Source organism: Bombina bombina, chromosome 2 (assembly GCF_027579735.1).
Source record: "Bombina bombina isolate aBomBom1 chromosome 2, aBomBom1.pri, whole genome shotgun sequence".
In the NCBI taxonomy this organism is placed as follows: Eukaryota; Metazoa; Chordata; class Amphibia; order Anura; family Bombinatoridae; genus Bombina; species Bombina bombina.
In genome coordinates this window covers 744,683,543-744,706,311 of record NC_069500.1, presented here as the reverse complement: position 1 = coordinate 744,706,311, position 22,769 = coordinate 744,683,543, and positions in this window count along the sequence as shown.

Sequence of the window (22,769 nt, the reverse complement as noted above, 5' to 3'; positions counted from 1 at the left end):
AAGGAGGCCTCTTACTCCTCTTTGATATGGTACAGGCTCGACAGGTGTTTATGAACTGAGTAACATCAGGTAGGATGGTAGGCCACCAGTAGGACCTCTGTAAGAGTTCTTTCATTTTTTTCAACCCACAATGTCCACCGAGAGGTGAGTCATGGGCAGAGCGTAGTAGTTGGTCACGTAGAGAAGGGGGAACGTAGAACTTCTGGTTGTGGCAATAGACTCCGTCGTTATTCCTTCGTAAGAGATGTAGAGGTTTTGATGGATCTTTGATTTGTTCAGACCGTAGAAGCGGTAAGGAATCTATCAGGAAGAGAAGGAAATTATTTTCTGGGATAACGTGCCGGTCGAAGGTATGATCTAATGATGTGTGTGGTATCCGAGAGAGAGCATCTGCTTTGCCATTTTTGCTTGCGGGTCTGTAAGTGATGAGGAAGTTGAAACGTTATAGGAAGAGATTCCAACGGACTTGGCGGGCAGAGAGCATTCTAGTGGATTTAAGAAACTGTAGGTTCCTGTGGTCAGTGTATACAATGGTAGGTGTTGTGGCTCCTTCAAGTAGGTGTCTCCATTGTTCAAAAGCAGCCTTTATGGCAAGGAGCTCCTTTTCACCCACCGGGTAATGTCTTTCTGCAGAGGTCAAGGACCTGGAGTAGTAAGCTACTGGGTGCAGTGGTTGTTGGTGAGACTCTCTTTGCGAAAGGCTGGCTCCAAGAGCGAAGTCTGAGGCATCTACTTCGAGGGTGAATGGGAGTTCGGTGTTAGGATACCTGAGGATAGGAGCAGATGTGAAACTTGTTTTCAATCTGTCAAAAGCTTCTTGGGTGGTGTCGGACCAGACGAATTTGATATTTTGTTTTGTGAGATCAGTGAGTGGTTTAGCCAGAGTAGAATAATTCCTAATAAATTTTCTGTAAAAGTTGGCGAAACCGAGAAAACTTTGAACTTGTTTTCTAGTTGTGGGAACAGGCCAGTCTAGTACTGTTTTGATCTTATTTTCGTCCATGCGTATACCCATATCAGATATAATGTAGCCCAGGAAGGGAATACTATTTACGTGGAACGTACATTTTTCAGCCTTCACAAATAATGAATTGTTTTGGAGACGTGTAAGTACCTGACGGACATGCATCTTGTGATCGGCGAGGGTCTTTGAGAAAATTAAAATGTCATCCAAGTAGATAACGACATAAGTGTCTAGCACATCCTTGAAGATATCATTGATCAGGTTCTGGAAGGTGGCAGGGGCATTGCAGAGACCGAATGGCATGACTACATATTCGTATAACCCATAACGAGTACGAAACGCAGTCAGCCATTCGTCTCCTGCCCGCATCCTGATCAAGTTATATGCGCCCCTGAGATCTAGCTTGGTGAAGATCTTAGAGCCCACCAACCGCTCAATTAGTTCTGGAATGAGCGGTAAGGGGTAACGTTTTTTTATGGTTATTTTATTTAACTGCCTATAGTCCACTATAGGTCTTAAAGAACCGTCCTTATTCTTTACAAAAAAGATACCTGCTGCTGCAGGGGAGGTCGATGGCCTGATGAAGCCTTTTTTTAAATTTTCATCGATATAGGATCTGAGGTGTAGTAATTCTGGTTTTGAGAGAGGGAATATGTGACCACAAGGTATGACTGCTCCAGGTAGTAAATCAATGGGGCAGTCATATGGCCTGTGTGGAGGGAGAGTCTCTGATTGGGTTTTACTAAAAACATCTTTGAACTCTGCATAGTCCATAGGTACGTTTGACTGTAAACTCTCTGAGGGGTTTTGTAAAAGTGGGTAGCAGGTAGTTTTGCAATACTCAGAGTTAAATTGTAAGGAGAGTGAGGACCATGATATCAAGGGATCATGTTGCCGAAGCCACTGTAGACCTAATATCAAAGGAAAATCAGGAGAGGTAATAACATCAAATTTAATATACTCCCTGTGATGGCATTCTGTTGACATTAAGATGGGACTGGTTTCAAAGGTAACTGGACCTGTGGACAGGACCTTGCCATCAATCCCCCTCAAGTAGACAGGAGACAGTTTCTTATGCAAGGTATTTTATTAATTTCACAGAAAGATACATCTATGTAAGAGAGAGAGGCACCAGAGTCAATGATCCCTTGAAGTGTCACCCGAGTTTGATCCCACTGTAAGACAAGAGGAATTTTGCAGTAATGAGAACATTTGAGAATGCTTTTTATTGAGGAGGTGGGAGTGAGCAACTTACCCTTTCTTTGATGGGTTAAGTTGGGACAGTCTCTGACCCCATGGTCTTCTGATGCGCAGTACATGCACAGATTATTTGTGCAACGCCTTATCTTTTCCTGAGAGCTCAGTGGACCTCGTAGAAAGGCGATATCCATAGGTTCAGCAGGGGGTTTTGAATGTGTCGTGGGTGAATTTGATGTGGTTTTTTGCCTATAGGGTGAGTCATGACTACTTCTTTCATGATGTCTTTCCCTAAGCCTCCTATCTATGCAGATACTGAGATCTATGAGTTGCTCAAGAGTAGGGGGTATTTGGGTACGTGATAGTTCATCCTTAATGGCTTCTGACAACCCTAGGCGAAATTGGTTTCGCAGGGATAAGTTGTTCCATTGGGTGTCAGGAGCCCACCTTTTAAATTCGGAGATATATTCCTCAACCTCTCTTTTCCTCTGCTTTAGGGACCACATAGCTGTTTCAGCCGTCTGTTGTTTAAAGGGGTCCTCATAGATTTGTGCTAGGGCAGAGAAAAAGGAGTCTAAGGAATTAAGGATGTCATCGTTGTGCTCTAAGAAGGTATTTGCCCATGCTCTGGGCTCTGCTCTTAAGTAAGAGATGGTTGTCATAACCTTTATCCTATCATTTGGATAGGTATATGGTTTTAGGGTAAATAACAGGTAGCAGGAATTCTTAAATTCCCTGAAAGTTTTTCTATCACCTGAAAAAGGTTCAGGAGCACTAATTTGGGGTTCCTGGGGAGGGGGTTTTCTATCCACTACCTCCTTTATGTATGTTTTTAAATTATCATTTTCTAATTTGAGTGCAGTGAGCCCTTCAGTTAACATATCTACTTTAGTGCTTAATGTTTGCATGTGAGCTGACATATCAGTTGGGTCCATTTTATAAGGCTTGGTATTCCTGTAACGTCTGGAAAGAAGACAAAATAAAAGTTGGACCACAGCTGCTGATATATGATTTTGAAAGGTTGTTGCTAAGTATGTAGCAGGAGATTACATGAAAGTTACCCCGGTGTAACAAGTAAAATCCTAGCACACACACAGGAAGCAGTTTGATATGTGATTAGCAAGTTGCAGCAGATAGAACTATGGCTGACGCAGCTAAATTAATTATGGTATTCAGCAGTGTACCTTGCCTCCTTGTAATCACAGAGAGTAAATATGAAATACTTATACATATGCGCAATATGTTAGGATAAGGCAAATATAAAGTTAACAGAAGCAGCGGAATATCAGGCAAAACAAAGTGACAGGAGATAAAGAACTAATACCTAATAATATGTGAATAGAAACTAAAATTATCTTGGCTCAAACTTATGAGAGAACCACTTAGTAAGGTACCTTTAGAGGGGCACAGCAGTGTGTAAACCGCAGCAGCGGTATCAGAGGTGATAGCAGAGAGAGCTGGCTTGAGGCGACTGAATACGGCGTGTGACGTCACAGAGGCCAAGTTCCGGAGTAGCGCAGCTGGTCTGTGAGGAGCAGGAAAGACACAGGCTGTCAGTTTCCGAACTGAGAGATCTCCAAGCAGGTTGAGAGGTATGGGTGGAGCTTGGGTAAGAAGGAGAATCAATACCAAGCACTGACTTGAGGTTGAGGGAGGTATTTAAAAGGGATTTGCAATAAGACTTAAAGGGACAGTGGTAGACATAACGGTGAATTGCATATGTATGACAGGATACCCCCTCCAAGGAGCGGCACCGAAGCTCAGGACCGAGGACGATCAGGAAACCTCTGATGGAAGCGGGATATCAGTCTGGGAGTGGAGATGTTAGAAGAAGGTTCCCAAGAGTTATGTTCCACAGGGTAGTCTTTCCATTTAATAAGATATTGCAGGACACCCCTCGAGAGTCTACTGTCCAAAATGTCCTCAACCTCATATTCCAAGTTGGGGTCCACAGATACAGGAGGCAAAGTGGCATCTAAGCCACGGTCACGAACATGGCGGTAGGGTTTCAGAAGGGATACGTGGAAGGTAGGATGTATTTTCAAGGTGGTTGGTAGAGTGAGGCGAACTGCGTTACAATTTATGATCTTTTGTATAGGAAAAGGTCCTATGAAGAGTGATGAGAGTTTCCTAGATGGCGTGGATAATCAAAGATTTTTTGTGGAGAGCCAGACGAGATCTCCAATAGAGTATGCAGGTAGATCTCCAAGCAGGTTGAGAGGTATGGGTGGAGCTTGGGTAAGAAGGAGAATCAATACCAAGCACTGACTTGAGGTTGAGGGAGGTATTTAAAGGGGATTTGCAATAAGACTTAAAGGGACAGTGGTAGACATAACGGTGAATTGCATATGTATGACATAGTGTTAGGTTTATTTAAGGGGGGTTTGGGTTTGATTAGGGGTATGTGGGTGGTGGGTTGTAATGTTGGGGGGGGTATTGTATGTTTTTTTTCCAGGCAAAAGAGCTGAATTCTTTGGGGCATGCCCCGCAAAGGGCCCTTTTAAGGGCTGGTAAGGTAAAAGAGCTTTTCTATTTTAATTTTAGAATAGGTTAGGGCATTTTTTTATTTGGGGGTCTTTGTTATTTTAGTAGGGGTCTTAGAGTAAGTGTAATTAGTTTAAATTGTTGTAATATTTTTCTAATGTTTGTAAATATTTTTTTATTTTTTGTAACTTAGTTCTTTTTAATTTTTTGTATTTTAGTTAGTTTATTTCATTGTATTTATTTGTAGGTATTGTATTTAATTAATTTATTGATACTGTAGTGTTAGGTTTATTGTAGATAATTGTAGGTATTTTATTTAATTAATTTATTGATAGTGTAGTGTTAGGTTTAATTGTAACTTATTATAAATAGTAAAATAGTAAATTATTTTAACTAGGTAGCTATTAAATAGTTATTAACTATTTAATAGCTATTGTAGCTGGTTAAAATAAATACAAAGTTGCCTGTAAAATAAATATTAATCCTAAAATAGCTACAATATAATTATTATTTATATTGTAGCTATATTAGGGTTTATTTTACAGTTAAGTATTTAGCTTTAAATAGGAATAATTTATTTAATAAGAGTTAATTTATTTTGTTAGATAAAAATTATATTTAACTTAGGGGGGTGTTAGGGTTAAGGTTAGAATTAGCTTTAGGGGTTAAAAAATGTATTAGAGTAGCGGTGAGCTCCGGTCGGCAGATTAGGGGTTAATGTTTGAAGTTAGGTGTCGGCGATTTTAGGGAGGGCAGATTAGGGGTTAATACTATTTATTATATGGTTATTGAGGCGGGAGTGAGGCGGATTAGGGGTTAATACATTTATTATAGTAGCGGTGCGTTCCGGTCTGCAGATTAGGGGTTAATAAGTGTAGGTAGGTGGCGGCGACGTTGGGGGCGGCAGATTAGGGGTTAATAAATATTATGTAGGTGTCGGCGGTATTAGGGCCAGCAGATTAGGGGTACATAGGGATAACGTAGGTGGCGGCGGTGTACAGAGCCCAGAAAGCTCTTAACTCCTGACTTTTTTCTGCGGCTGGAGTCTTGTCGTTAGATTTCTATTGCTCACTTCAGCCAAGACTCTAAATACCGGCGTTAAAAAGATCCCATTGAAAAGATAGGATACGCAAATGGCATAGGGGGATCTGCGGTATGGAAAAGTTGCGGCTGCAAAGTGAGCGTTATACCCTTTCCTGACTGACTCCAAATACCAGCGGGCGGTAAAAACCAGCGTTAGGAGCCTCTAACACTGGTTTTGACGGCTAACGCCAAACTCTAAATCTAGGCCTTAGAAAGGTGCCACCACATACAACATACATACATGAACTCATGCTAGAACAGTGTACGAATGCAAAACCAATTCAGGATAAGGAATATCGCAGGTTCTAGCCAGCAAAAAAAAAAAAAGACTATCGGCTAGATTTAGAGTTTTGTCGGTAACGACCCGCGTAGCTAACGCTGGCTTTTTTCTCCCGCACCTTTAAAATAACTCTGGTATTGAGAGTTCACAGAATGGCTGAGTTAGGCTCCAAAAAAGGAGCATAGAGCATATTTAACGCAACTTCAACTCTCGATACCAGAGTTGCTTACGGACGCAGCCAGCTTCAAAAACGTGCTCGTGCACGATTCCCCCATAGAAAACAATGGGGCTGTTTGAGCTGAAAAAAAACACCTGCAAAAAAGCCAAGTTCAGCTCCTAACGCAGCCCCATTGTTTGTTATGGGGAAACACTTCCTATTATTATTAACCCCTAATCTGCCGCTCCGTAAACCGCCGCTACTTATATTATCCCTATGTACCCCTAATCTGCTGCCCTAACATCGCCGACCCCTATATTATATTTATTAACCCCTAATCTGCCCCCCACAACGTCGCCTCCACCTGCCTACACTTATTAACCCCTAATCTGCCCAGCGGACCGCACCGCTATTATAATAAAGTTATTAACCCCTAATCCGCCTCACTAACCCTATAATAAATAGTATTAACCCCTAATCTGCCCTCCCTAACATCGCCGACACCTAACTTCAAACATTAACCCCTAATCTGCCGACTGGAGCTCACCGCTATTCTAATAAATGTATTAACCCCTAAAGCTAAGTCTAACCCTAACACTAACACCCCCCTAAATTAAATATAATTTAAATCTAACAAAATTAATTAACTCTTATTAAATAAATTATTCCGATTTAAAGCTAAATACTTACCTGTAAAATAAATCCTAATATAGCTACAATATAAATTAGAATTATATTATAGCTATTTTAGGATTTATATTTATTTTACAGGTAACTTTGTATTTATTTTATCCAGGTGCAATAGCTATTAAATAGTTAAGAACTATTTAATAGCTAAAATAGTTAAGATAATTACAAAATTACCTGTAAAATAAATCCTAACCTAAGTTACAATTAAACCTAACACTACACTATCAATAAATTAATTAAATAAAATACCAACAATTACCTACAATTAAACCTAACACTACACTATCAATAAATTATTTAAATACAATATCTACAAATAACTACAATGAAATAAACTAACTAAAGTACAAAAAATAAAAAAGGACTAAGTTACAAAAAATAAAAAAATATTTACAAACATTAGAAAAATATTACAACAATTTTAAACTAATTACACCTACTCTAAGCCCCCTAATAAAATAACAAAGCCCCCCAAAATAAAAAAAATGCCCTACCCTATTCTAAATTACAAAAGTTCAAAGCTCTTTTACCTTACCAGCCCTGAACAGGGCCCTTTGCGGGGCATGCCCCAAAGAATTCAGCTCTTTTGCCTGTAAAAAAAAACATACAATACCCCCCCCCAAGATTACAACCCACCACCCACATACCCCTAATCTAACCCAAACCCCCCTTAAATAAACCTAACACTAAGCCCCTGAAGATCTTCCTACCTTATCTTCACCCTGCCAGGTTCACCGATCCATCCTCGGAAGTCTTGATCCAAGCCTCGGAAGTGTTGATCCAAGCCCAAGCGGGGGGCTGAAGAGTGACGTCCATCCTCGGGCTGAAGTCTGGATCCAAGCGGCGACTGAAGAAATCCATCCTCGGGCTGAAGTCGGAAGTCCATCATCTGGATGAAGTCTTCTATCAAGCCGCATCTTCAATCTTCTTTCTTCTGGAGCGGAGCGGAACCGACGTGGAACATCCTCTTCAACCGAAGACTAGACGACGAATGACGGTTCCTTTAAATGACGTCATCCAAGATGGCGTCCCTCGAATTCCGATTGGCTGATAGGATTCTATCAGCCAATCGGAATTAAGGTAGGAATATTCTGATTGGCTGATTCAATCAGCCAATCAGAATCAAGTTCAATCCGATTGGCTGATCCAATCAGCCAATCAGATTGAGCTCGCATTCTATTGGCTGCTCCGATCAGAGCAGTAGTTAAGAGCTTTATGAACCGGCGTTTGCCCAGAAAGCTCTTAACTACTGACTTTTTTCTGCGGCTGGAGTTTTGTCGTTAGAATTCTAACACTCACTTCAGTCACGACTCTAAATACCAGAGTTAGAAAGATCCCATTGAAAAGATAGGATACGCAATTGACGTAAGGGGATCTGCGGTATGGAAAAGTCGCGGCTGAAAAGTGAGCGTTAGACCCTTTCCTGACTTACTCCAAATACCGGCGGTAGCCTAAAACCAGCGTTAGGGGCCTCTAACGCTGGTTTTCACGGCTACCGCCAAACTCTAAATCTAGGCCTATGAGATTTAGAACCACCTTAAACATGCCCCCTACAGCATCCACTACATAACCTAGGTATTCAAGATGCTCAGACAGCATAGTAATTGTTCTAGCTATAGCATTTTATTGAAACTTCTCTTAATCAATAGGGTAATGATTATGAATCATAGATCATAATTTGGAGCACACAACATGTTGAGAGGACCATACCATTCTTAAATGTCTTAAGAACCACTTTTGAATTCTTACCTTTATTCTTATTTCTTTGTATATGTTTATTTACCTTATGTTTACAATACCGCAATGGGCCGAATTACCTATATGGACAATAACCTTAAATATTAATCTGGAATAACCATACAGTGTAACCCGCAAAAGACGGTGTCACCAATTATTTTGCAAATCTAGGGATAACATTATATTATATACCTGTCGTGCGCTGTTTTTACTCCCATAAACTAACATAGAACTGGCATCTCAAGTTGGTATTGCATATTCAGTGCAAGGACTTATGCGGCAAAAATTGATACATTTTACTCCATTGTCACCTCGCCACACATAGGCAGGCACAGCAAGCCTTGAGCTGAGTATATGAGCACTGTAACTCCCTGGAAGTCTTAACAAATACCTAACACATGCGCAATATGTACCTCTCAACCACCATCCCCTCACATCAATAACTAATAAATATATTAATCCCTAATCTGACAACTGCCACATCGCAAAGTATCAAATAAAGTTATTAACCCCTAATCCGCCACTCACCCAAAACGCAAAGTATCTAATTACACTATTAACCCCTAATCCATCAATCCCCCCACAACGCAATCTACCTATTAACACTATTAACCCCTAATCCGCCAACACCTCACAACGCAATCTACCTATTAACACTATTGACCCCTAATCTGCAACCCCCCACAAAGCAATATACCTATTAACATTATTAATCCCTAATCCGCCCAACCCACCACAATGCATTCTACCTAATTGACCTATTAACCCCCACAACGCAAAGTATCAATCTAATCACTAAGCCCCCTAACCTAACACCCCCTAAATTAACCCCAATTAACTAGAATTACATAAAATAAAAAAAGACTACCTTTAAAAATGAATAAAAATCCTTTCTTTAAATGAGACAAAAAAATCTAAATTTACATAATAAGAAAAACTAATATTAAATAAAAATAAAAAACTAATATTACAAAAAATAAAAAAATCTAAGATTACAGAAAAAACCCACAAAATTATTCATTTTTAAAAAAAAAAAAAAAACAACCTAATCTAATACCCCTATAAAAACAAAAAAGCCACCCAAAAATAAAAACACCCTGTACGCTAACACTAAACAACCAATAGCCCTTAAAAGGGCCTTTTGTAGGGCATTGCTCTAAGTTTAGATAGGAATAAGTTTAGATAGGAATAATTTAGTTAATTATAGTAATTTTTATTTAGATTTATTTAAATTATCTTTAAGTTAGGGGGGTTAGGGTTAGACTTAGATTTAGGGGTTAATAACGTTAGTATAGTGGCGGCAGATTAGGGGTTAATAAATGTAGGTAGGTGTCGGCGATGTTAGGGACGGCAGATTAGGGGTTAATAATATTTCAGTAATGTTTGCGAGGCAGGAGTGCAGCGGTTTAGGGGTTAATATATTTATTATAGTGGCGGCGATGTCCGGTTCAGGTAGATAGGGGTTAAAAAATGTTTTTGGTGTTTGCTATGCGGGAGGGCCTCGGTTTAGGGGTTAATAGGTAGTTTATGGGTGTTAGTGTACTTTTTAGCACTTTAGTTAAGAGTTTTATGCTACGGCTTTGTAGTGTAAAACTCTTAACTACTGACTTTAAAATGCGGTACCAGTCTTGACAGGAGAGGGTCTACCGCTCACTTTTTGGCAGACTCGTAATACCGTCGCTATGCAAGTCCCATTGAAAAAAGAGGATACGCAATTTACGTAAGTGTATTTGCGGTATTTCCAAGTCTGGCCAAAAAAGTGAGCGGTGAGCCTGTACCTTCAAGACTCAGAATACCAGTGGGCATTAAAAAGCAGCGTTAGGACCTTTTAACGCTGCTTTTTTAACCTAACGCACAAATCATAATCTAGCTGTTAGTTACTAAAACCATATTCTGTTCAAAATTGAACTGTATATTGCACCCAGATTTGGTCTTCCCAGTTCCCGCAGACGCCCTATACAGTTAAAAAATAAACAAAAAAGTTGCAAACAATATTACAATTCTATTATTAAAGCTTTGTAGGAAACACTTATTAGACTCTATTTTCATTCTCCTTTTATAGTTAGTCAATACGTAAACAATCAGCCGTTAATTATACAATCATCAATTAAAGTGTGTTACAGTATTAGCTTTGACTTAGTTATTCAATTCTTTTAGTACATCCTATTCATAAGGCCATCATTGTTGACGCATATAATATTAAATGTTCAGATAAGTTATTTTGAAAATGAACTTGTTTTTTTAATAAAATTAATTTTGTTATATAATCAGTAACTTCTTCAATCCAATTAGTTAACCTTGATTCAATATACTTATTTAAGTAGATATATATTCATGTTTGTTTTATAAAAGGATCATTAGCGAAGGAGAAAAAAAATATATATTGTTACAGGATATAGTTTTCATAACTCAGTCAGTGGTGACGCATATTATATAATATGATTACAGTTTCAATGTGGATTACATAGCAATGGTCAAGAACACATGATGAATATAATCCGCCAAATCAAACATTATTATTTTTTTACACTGTCAAATTCAATAACCAGATTGCTCTTTACTTGGGATAGTTGAGTCACACTTTAAAATTAATTTATAGTGTATTTGAGAGTTTAAGATGGCGCAACCTCCAATTTTTTTCGATGGAGAGTTAGTGATACTGGTCTATGGGATGGACCGATATTTCCAGAGAAAGATTGGAGGAGTTAGGGGTATTCGACATGAGGGCCGGGATCACATCATCTACGAGATGATGTGGCGGATGAAGCAAGTGTCTGGGATCAGAAGGTCATAACGAAGATGCCTCCAGAGGCTTTTGGACCTTTGACGTCACAAGAAGGAGCACTACAGGGGGCTTCAATCGCTCATTTGCTATATTGTGTATTATACTTGTAAATTATGTATATTTGAATGACGCTGAACCCACATATTTTATTTCATGATAGAGCATTACATTTTAATCGACTTTGCAATCTAATCCAATTAATTTTATTCCATTATTTTTATATCTTTATTTGAAAATCCAAGAATATAAGTGTAGTTGCAGGCCCATTTTTGTTTCAAAACATGGGTTGTTTTTGCTGATTGGTGACTTAATGGCAGCCAACAATAAAAAAAGTTATGTACAGGGTGATGAAACTAAAATTGGATGCCTCCTTAGCTTATACCTTATTTTTAAAATAAGGATAGCCATAGAAAGAAGAAAATTTGATAATACGAATACATTTGGTTGATTCAAAATTCATATTCTATCTGATTAATGAAATAAAAAAAGATATATATATATATGTATAAATGATACAAAATCTAGCATTGCGCTCTGCCTTACACGTCTACTACTTCCTGCTTCCTCTCCCCTATGGCGCAATGGAGCATGGGATGACGTCATCCCACGCTCCATTGCGCCGTAGGGAAGAGGAAGCAGGAAGTAGCAGATGGGTAAGGCAGAGCGCAATGCTAGATTTTGTATCATGTATTGTTTGATACTTCGTCCACTAGCTTTTGCTGCCTACTACATACCCGGACTCCTGTGAGAAGCGTGACACGGCTGAAGAGGAGGTGGTACTTAATATCTATATTGGGAACCAACGTGTATTATAGAGTGGTGGAATTACCGTTACACAGAGTGAAAGCATTAAGCAGATACTAGACCTGACTGACAGGTTTTGCAGACTCATTGTTGGGGGCTACTATATTATACATTATGGATACTGAGGAATACAGCTATGTCCTGACTAATTTTGGGGATGACCCTGCAGTACATGACAGTGAAGAGGACTGGGTATATACAATTGACAGCCTATTTTTTTATATAGACAACTTAAGGAAAAGAGACATTAAACTGGAACTTGATATAAAGTCCTTCTTAATATACAAGCACAATAAACGTATACCTAGGGGATTAAGGATCAGAAAATTCCCCTCATTTACGGCTAGAATTGGAGTTTTGTCGGTAACGACCCGAAAAACTAACGCCGGCTTTTTTCTGGCCGCACCATAAAAATAACTCTGGTGTTGAGAGTCCACATAAAGGCTGCGTTAGGCTCCAAAAAAGGAGCGTAGAGCATTTTTAACGCAGCTTCAACTCTCAATACCAGAGTTGCTTACGGACACGGCCAGCCTCAAAAACGTGCTCGTGCACGATTCCCCCATAGGAAACAATGGGGCTGTTTGAGCTGAAAAAAAACCTAACACCTGCAAAAAAGCCGCGTTCAGCTCTTAACGCAGCCCCATTGTTTGCTATGCGGAAACACTTCCTACGTCTGTACCTAACACTCTAACATGTACCCCGAGTCTAAACACCCATAACCTTACACTTATTAACCTCTATTCTGCCGCCCCCGCTATCGCTGACACCTGCATTTTATTTTTAACCCCTAATCTGCCGCTCAGTAAACCGCCGCTACTTACATTATCCCTATGTACCCCTAATCTGCTGCCCTAACATCGCCGACCCCTATATTATATTTATTAACCCCTAATCTGCCCCCCTCAACGTCGCCTCCACCTGCCTACACTTATTAACCCCTAATCTGCCGAGCGGACCGCACTGCTATTATAATAAAGTTATTAACCCCTAATCCGCCTCACTAACCCTATAATAAATAGTATTAACCCCTAATCTGCCCTCCCTAACATCGCTGACACCTAACTTCAATTATTAACCCCTAATCTGCTGACCGGAGCTCACCGCTATTCTAATAAATGGATTAACCCCTAAAGCTAAGTCTAACCCTAACACTAACACCCCCCTAAATTAAATATAATTTTAATCTAACGAAATTAATTAACTCTTATTAAATAAATTATTCCTATTTAAAGCTAAGTACTTACCTGTAAAATAAAACCTAATATAGCTACAATATAAATTATAATTACATTGTAGCTATTTTAGGATTAATATTTATTTTACAGGCAACTTTGTAATTATTTTAACCAGGTACAATAGCTATTAAATAGTTAAGAACGATTTAATAGCTAAAATAGTTAAAATAATTACAAAATTACCTGTAAAATAAATACTAACCTAAGTTACAATTAAACTATCAATAAATTAATTAAATAAACTACCTACAATTACCTACAATTAACCTAACACTACACTATCAATAAATTAATTAAATACAATTCCTACAAATAAATACAATTAAATAAACTAGCTAAAGTACAAAAAATAAAAAAGAACTAAGTTACAAAAAATAAAAAAATATTTACAAACATAAGAAAAATATTACAACAATTTTAAACTAATTACACCTACTCTAAGCCCCCTAATAAAACAACAAATCCCCCCAAAATAAAAAATGCCCTACCCTATTCTAAATTACTAAAGTTAAAAGCTCTTTTACCTTACCAGCCCTGAACAGGGCCCTTTGCGGGGCATGCCCCAAGAAATTCAGCTCTTTTGCCTGTAAAAAAAAAACATACAATACCCCCCCCCCAACATTACAACCCACCACCCACATACCCCTAATCTAACCCAAACCCCCCTTAAATAAACCTAACACTAAGCCCCTGAAGATCATCCTACCTTGTCTTCACCTCACCAGGTATCACCGATCCGTCCTGGCTCCAAAATCTTCATCCAACCCAAGCGGGCGTTGGCGATCCATCATCCGGTGGCTGAAGAGGTCCAGAAGAGGCTCCAAAGTCTTCATCCTATCCGGGAAGAAGAGGCGATCCGGACCGGCAACCATCTTGATCCAAGCGGCATCTTCTGTCTTCATCTGATGACGACCGGCTCCATCCTGAAGACCTCCACCGCGGACCCATCTTCTTCCGGCGACGTCCAACTGAAGAATGACAGTTCCTTTAAGGGACGTCATCCAAGATGGCGTCCCTCGAATTCCGATTGGCTGATAGGATTCTATCAGCCAATCGGAATTATGGTAGGAATATTCTGATTGGCTGATGGAATCAGCCAATCAGAATCAAGTTCAATCCGATTGGCTGATCCAATCAGCCAATCAGATTGAGCTTGCATTCTATTGGCTGTTCCGATCAGCCAATAGAATGCGAGCTCAATCTGATTGGCTGATTGGATCAGCCAATCGGATTGAACTTGATTCTGATTGGCTGATTCCATCAGCCAATCAGAATATTCCTACCTTAATTCCGATTGGCTGATAGAATCCTATCAGCCAATCGGAATTCGAGGGACGCCATCTTGGATAAAGTCCCTTAAAGGAACCGTCATTCTTCAGTTGGACGTCGCCGGAAGAAGATGGGTCCGCGGTGGAGGTCTTCAGGATGGAGCCCGTCGTCATCGGATGAAGATAGAAGATGCCGCTTGGATCAAGATGGTTGCCGGTCCGGATTGCCTCTTCTTCCCGGATAGGATGAAGACTTTGGAGCCTCTTCTGGACCTCTTCAGCCACCGGATGATGGATCGCCAACCCCCGCTTGGGTTGGATGAAGATTTTGGAGCCAGGACGGATCGGTGATACCTGGTGAGGTGAAGACAAGGTAGGAAGATCTTCAGGGGCTTAGTGTTAGGTTTATTTAAGGGGGGTTTGGGTTAGATTAGGGGTATGTGGGTGGTGGGTTGTAATGTTGGGGGGGGTATTGTATGTTTTTTTTTTACAGGCAAAAGAGCTGAATTTCTTGGGGCATGCCCCGCAAAGGGCCCTGTTCAGGGCTGGTAAGGTAAAAGAGCTTTTAACTTTAGTAATTTAGAATAGGGTAGGGCATTTTTTATTTTGGGGGGCTTTGTTGTTTTATTAGGGGGCTTAGAGTAGGTGTAATTAGTTTAAAATTGTTGTAATATTTTTCTTATGTTTGTAAATATTTTTTTATTTTTTGTAACTTAGTTCTTTTTTATTTTTTGTACTTTAGCTAGTTTATTTAATTGTATTTATTTGTAGGAATTGTATTTAATTAATTTATTGATAGTGTAGTGTTAGGTTAATTGTAGGTAATTGTAGGTAGTTTATTTAATTAATTTATTGATAGTTTAATTGTAACTTAGGTTAGTATTTATTTTACAGGTAATTTTGTAATTATTTTAACTATTTTAGCTATTAAATAGTTCTTAACTATTTAATAGCTATTGTACCTGGTTAAAATAAATACAAAGTTGCCTGTAAAATAAATATTAATCCTAAAATAGCTATAATATAATTATAATTTATATTGTAGCTAGATTAGGATTTATTTTACAGGTAAGTATTTAGCTTTAAATAGGAATAATTTATTTAATAAGAGTTAATTAATTTTGTTAGATGTAAATTATATTTAATTTAGGGGGGTGTTAGTGTTAGGGTTAGACTTAGCTTTAGGGGTTAATACATTTATTAGAGTAGCGGTGAGCTCCAGTCGGCAGATTAGGGGTTAATAATTGAAGTTAGGTGTCGGCGATGTTAGGGAGGGCAGATTAGGGGTTAATACTATTTATTATAGGGTTAGTGATGCGGATTAGGGGTTAATAACTTTATTATAGTAGCGCTCAGGTCCGCTCGTCAGATTAGGGGTTAATAAGTGTAGGCAGGTGGAGGCGACGTTGAGGGGGTCAGATTAGGGGTTAATAAATATAATATAGGGGTCGGCGGTGTTAGGGGCAGCAGATTAGGGGTACATAAGGATAACGTAGGTGGCGGCGCTTTGCGGTCAGCAGATTAGGGGTTAATAAGTGTAGGCAGGTGGAGGTGACGTTGAGGGGGGCAGATTAGGGGTTAATAAATATAATACAGGGGTCAGCGGTGTTATGGGGAGCAGATTAGGGGTACATAAGGATAACGTAGGTGGCGGTCAGCAGATTAGGGGTTAAAAAAATGTATTTGAGTGTCGGCGATGTGGGGGGATCTCGGTTTAGGGGTACATAGGTAGTTTATGGGTGTTAGTGTACTTTAGAGTACAGTAGTTAAGAGCTTTAGAAACCGGCGTTAGCCCAGAAAGCTCTTAACTACTGACTTTTTTCCTGCGGCTGGAGTTTTGTCGTTAGATGTCTAACGCTCACTTCAGAAACGACTCTAAATACTGGAGTTTTAAAAATCCCATTGAAAAGATAGGATACGCAATTGACTTAAGGGGATCTGCGGTATGGAAAAGTCGCTGCTGAAAAGTGAGCGTTAGACCCTATTTTGAGTGACTCCAAATACCGGCGGTAGCCTAAAACCAGCATTAAGAGCCTCTAACGCTGGTTTTCATGGCTACCGCCAAACTCCAAATCTAGGCCTTAGACTGCTAGAAGCTGACTTTATATCTAAGTGGAATAGTATTTTGGACACTTGTTCGTTTGCTCTTATTGAACTTTTGATAGAGTATAAACAACAACAGAGATCTGATTTATTAGAAGAAATGAAAAGTGTTCAGGAACATCTGAGATCATTTCAAAGGGACCCAGAATTTAAAAGTTATGACAAGCAATTCGAAAAGAATATGACCACATTTCGACAGGAACTTTGGGAGTTCAAATCACGTAAGATGACTAGAGACAGATACGACTATGACCACCAAACAGTATATAGGTGGGATAGTAATGAAAACTTTAGTCGCGAACCTAGAAATAATAGAAGAAGGTTCAGGAATCGTAACAAAAAAGCCAAACAGGTTACCTTCTCCGATACGGAGTATGAGGTAGATTCCTCAGAGGGAGAAATGTCATGTGAACACACTGAACCCCTAGTTTTAAAGGAGTCCCTTGAAGCTTCTACAACTAAAGCTTCAAACAACGACCAGGTAGAGACTTTACCAGCAGGGAGAAAAAAGTACACACGAGAAAAAGAGGCAAAGGAACAAAGAACAGCAATCAGAGAAGATCAAGCCAGTACATCACACCCCAAAAAAAAGACTCAACTAAAGACTTACACCAAAATAGTAGAAAAAGAACAAAATCTATCGAGCCACTTCAAAAGAATGAGGTGAGTTTAATAAGTAAAAGAACACATACAAAAAATCACTCAAAAGGCTGTGGGGTTAAAAGAAATAAAAAAAGGAAAAAAGTATGTAATTAATCCACAGCTTGGCCAGTCGGTCTTACACCACCAGATCAGTGAAACAACAAAAGAAATATGCATAAACAATAATGTGATTAACTTGCCTGATTTCAACTTGTTCAACACAGTCTTGGATGTGAACAAGTTTATTAGAAAGCTTGTATTGCAGAAACACTTCGCTGATGCTGAGAGAGAACATAGCAAAGTGCCCCTAACTCAAGAGGCTCAAGGTAAAGAGTACTTAACTTTTTCTGAACAATGTTCTATAAATGACTTACAGGGTCTATTAGATGAGAACATAGGAGAACATTCTAATGTATTAACAACAGAAAAGGATATTGATTTGTCGAAATTTAAGAAAAAGAGTAATTTTTATCCCATACACTCTAGAACCCACTCAGTAGAAACTTTCCAGAAAGTAGTGGAGGAAAAACTTAGGGAGCTTGATAAAAGAGAGAAGAAACAGAGACACAATCTATCCCTTAAAGAAAAAATGGCATTAAAAAAGATTTCTGATGACAGTAGAATTGTGGTGAGAGCTTCGGACAAAGGAGGAAGTGTTATAATCTTGAACAGGGAATCATATATAAAAGAAGCCAGCAGACAATTAAGTGAAAAGGAGGTATACATGAAATTGAAAGATAATCCTACTATACATTATAAGGAAATTCTGGGAAGTATAGAAAAGACTGCCAGATATAATAATGTCATTAATCAGGTGATTGAGGAAATGCTGATTCCAGAGAATCCTGTGACACCTGTATTTCATTACCTTCCCAAAACGCATAAAGACATGCTAAATCCCCTGGGGTGCCCCATAATAGCTGGGATAAACTCACTAAATGAACCTCTATCTGATCTTATTGATAGCTTTTTACAACCGTTGGTTAAAGAACTTCCAAGCTTTATGCAAGATACTGTCATGAACGCTTCCGTTCATCGCTGTGTCGCCGCGGCTCCCGGAACTTCTCTGTGTCTCTGACGTCATGTTGCTTAGCAACATGACGCTTCCTCTCACACCCTCTGATGACGGTTACGCTCCTGCCCTTTAAATCTCGGCGGGAGATCTGAATCTGGGCCCGTTTGTTTGTTTCCCTGGATTGTGAGTACCATATCAGTTTTGTTCTTCTGTGTACCGACTTCTGCCTGCCTGACCAAGCCTCTTGCCTAATCCCTACTTGCTGATATTTGGACATTGACTTCTGCCTGCCTGACCTTGCCTGTAGCTTTTACCCTTTTGCTGATACTTGGATGCCGACTTCTGCTTGCCTGACCTTGTCTTTTGCCTCTACCTTTTGCTGATATTTGGATGCCGACTTCTGCCTGCCTGACCTTGCTTTTGCCTTTACCTTTAAACCTATTCTTTGATAAACAAGACCTGCTTAAAGGGACATTTTACTTTTACAAGCTGCAAAAGAGAACTTTGCCTTTCTGTTTGTTATACACCTGCTTAAAGGGACATTTTACTTTTACAAGCTGCAAAAGAGAACTTTGCCTTTCTGTTTGTTATACACCTGCTTAAAAGGGACATTTACTTTTACAAGCTGCAAAAGAGAACTTTGCCTTTCTGTTTGTTATACACCTGCTTAAAAGGGACATTTACTTTTACAAGCTGCAAAAGAGAACTTTGCCTTTCTGTTTGTTATAAACCTGCTTAAAGGGACATTATACTTTTACAAGCTGCTAAAGAGAACTTTTCCTTTGTTTTACAAGCCTGCTAAAGAGGACCTTTTTCAGAAGCTTCAAGTAAGAGCATTTCCTTTTTGTTCTTTGTACTACTTAAAGGGACGTTTTATCCTTTGTGGCTTTCCTGCATTCTGGAACAATATTCATTTTTGTTATCTTCTAATCTGCTTCCTGAGTGGGTCACGTCCTGGATATTTCTCAGTGTGCTAGCGTGTGCTTTCAATTCACGCTAGCAGTTGGGTTACATCCCGGATTGATTCCAGAGCGGCTGACATTACAAACGGGCCATAAAAATGGACCCCACTGAATTATCTATGGCCATGGCTCACCAGGGACAGCTCTTGGGTTCTCATGCCACTCACTTGCAGTCTCTGGACACTAAACTTGATCAAATTACTGCTCTATTACAAAATTTGGTTGCTACCGCACCTCCCAATCCTAATCCCAATCCAAATCCGATTGAGGCATTACCTCCTCCGATTCCTAACAATCAGTCTCAGGTACAACTAAGTCCCAGGATTCCTCTTCCGGATAAATATGATGGGAATCCTGAAGAATGTAGAGGCTTTTTGAATCAATGCCGTCTTCATTTCCGAAATAGCCCTACTCTCTTTGCTACTGCCTCTTCTAGAATCACGTTTCTTATTTCCTTAATGAAAGGAAAAGCCTTGGCTTGGGTGTCACCTTTGCTAGAAAAGAATGATCCTATACTGTTGGATGTTGATACATTTCTATCTACATTCTCAAACGTATTCGATAAACCTGGAAGGTCATCCGCTGCTGAAGCTACTCTCCTGGATTTACGTCAAGGAAATCAACCAGTCTCTCAATATGCAATTGAGTTCCGCACCCTTGCCTCTGAAACCACTTGGAATCAGGGAGCACTCAGAGCCGCTTTCCGTAAAGGACTTTCTGAGCGTCTCAAGGATGAATTGGTGTATCGTGAACTTCCAGAGTCCTTAGAAGCCTTAATAAATCTCTGTATCAGTCTCGACGCCAGGTTTCGTGAACGCCAACAAGAAAAGGATAGAACACAGAGGACTTCCACTCGAACTCCTTTTCGTTTAGCTCCTCGTTTTTCTAATCCAGTCACTCCAGCCTCTCCTACTACTGATCAGGCTGAACCCATGGAAGTAGGAAGTATAAAATTAACTGAGACTGAACGCTTGAGAAGACGGACTCTTGGCTTATGTCTGTACTGTGGCCTTAAAGGACATTTATTAAGGGATTGTCCTACTAGGCCAGTAAAAGCCAGGGCTTAACTCTAGTCCAGGGAACTGAGTTAAGCCAAAATAGTGGTCATTCCCTATACAAGAAACTCTTTGTTCCAGTAACTCTTCTAATTGGACATAAGAAGATCTATACCCAAGCTCTAATTGATTCTGGTGCTGGAGGTGTGTTCATTGACTCTACATTTGTTTCTACTCATTCTATACCCTTACTAAAGAAGGAGTATTCCATTTCAGTCTCTACGGTCAGTGGAGATCCTTTGGGTTCTGGATACATTCAGTTTTCTACTCAACCCTTAATCCTCACCGTAGGAATACTTCATTCTGAGACAATTTGTTTCGATGTCATTTCCACTCCGCAATTTCCCATTATCTTGGGATTACCCTGGCTCCAGATTCACAATCCCATTTTTTCTTGGACTTTCGGTGAACTCACTTCCTGGGGATCTACATGCCAGACTAAATGTCTTCAAAAGATTACTAAGTTACCACTCACTATTGCTCTCACAGTTGAAACTCCGGAATCCTTACCTATGCATTACCATGACTTTGTGGATGTCTTCTCCAAAAAAGAAGCTGAACGTCTTCCTCCTCATCGCCCTTTTGATTGTCCCATTGACCTCCTTCCTGGGGCTGCCTATCCTCGAGGCAAGACATATCCACTTTCTAAACCAGAAAACATGGCTCTGGAAGAATATATAAAAGACAATCTGGCTAGAGGATTTATTCGACCCTCCTCTTCCCCTGTAGGGGCCGGTTTCTTTTTTGTGGGAAAAAAGGATGGCGGATTAAGACCCTGTATTGATTATCGTGGATTGAATCAGATTACCATCAAGAACAGTTATCCTCTGCCCCTTATTCCTGAACTTTTTACTTATCTTCAGGGAGCCACCATTTTCACCAAACTCGACCTACGCGGTGCATACAACTTGATCCGTATACGCAAAGGAGATGAGTGGAAGACTGCCTTTAACACTCGATTTGGGCATTATGAATATTTGGTCATGCCCTTCGGGCTATGCAATGCTCCGGCGGTTTTCCAGCATTTTGTAAATGAGATCTTTCGTGATTTTTTGAATATTTTTGTTATCATATACCTGGACGACATCTTAATTTTTTCTCAGAACCACCAAGATCATGTGCACCACGTCAAGAAAGTACTTCAACGTCTAAGAGAATTCCATCTGTTTGCTAAACTGGAGAAATGTTCTTTCCATCAAAAATCCATACCCTTTCTGGGTTATGTAATATCGGCATCTGGATTCGAAATGGACCCTACTAAACTTTCTGCCATTTTGGATTGGCCTAGACCTGATTCTTTGAAGGCTTTACAACGTTTCCTAGGCTTCGCCAATTATTACAGAAAGTTCATCAAGAATTTTGCTACTATTACTTCTCCTCTTACTTCTCTCACAAGAAAAGGACAAAACTGTAAAGTATGGCCGTCTGAGGCTATAGAAGCTTTTGAATCTCTCAAAGAAGCTTTTTCCTCAGCTCCTATCCTTCGTCATCCAAATCCTGAGTTTCAATTTATTCTGGAGGTGGATGCTTCCTCTGTTGCTGCTGGAGCTGTTCTGTCTCAACGAATACCAGAGACTGGAAGGATTCATCCTGTTGCTTTTTTCTCTAAAAAATTCACTCCTTCCGAATTTAACTATGACGTAGGGAATAAAGAGTTGCTTGCCATCAAGATGGCATTGGATGAATGGAGACATTGGCTGGAAGGTACTTCTTTGCCATTTACTATACTTACTGATCATAAGAACCTTCTGTATCTCCAAACAGCCAAACGACTAAATTCCAGGCAAGCACGCTGGTCATTATTCTTCTCTCGGTTTCACTATAATTTGTCTTACATACCTGGTTCAAAAAATATTAAAGCAGACGCACTTTCCAGACAATTTCAAGATACCCCAGTTCCTGAGTCTGGTACCATTCTCCAACCTCATGAAGTCATTGCCCAGTTAACAACTTCTTGGTTACAAGAATTACAGTCCGCTCAAGAGCATCTTCCTTTGTCCTGTAAACCTCCCGATGGTTTACTCTTTGTTCCTGAACGCCTTCGTTCCAAGATTTTATTTTGGGCTCATGATAGTCCCCTTTCTGGACATCCTGGCATCAGTATTACCACTCGAAACCTCAAACAACATGTCTGGTGGCCTACACTCTCTCAAGATGTGAAGGATTACGTCTCAGTATGCACACAATGTGCCATGAACAAAACTCCACGCCAACTTCCTTCAGGATTACTCCAACCATTGCCTATACCCCACCAGCCTTGGACTCATGTATCCATGGACTTTATTACCGATCTTCCCTTGTCCACTGG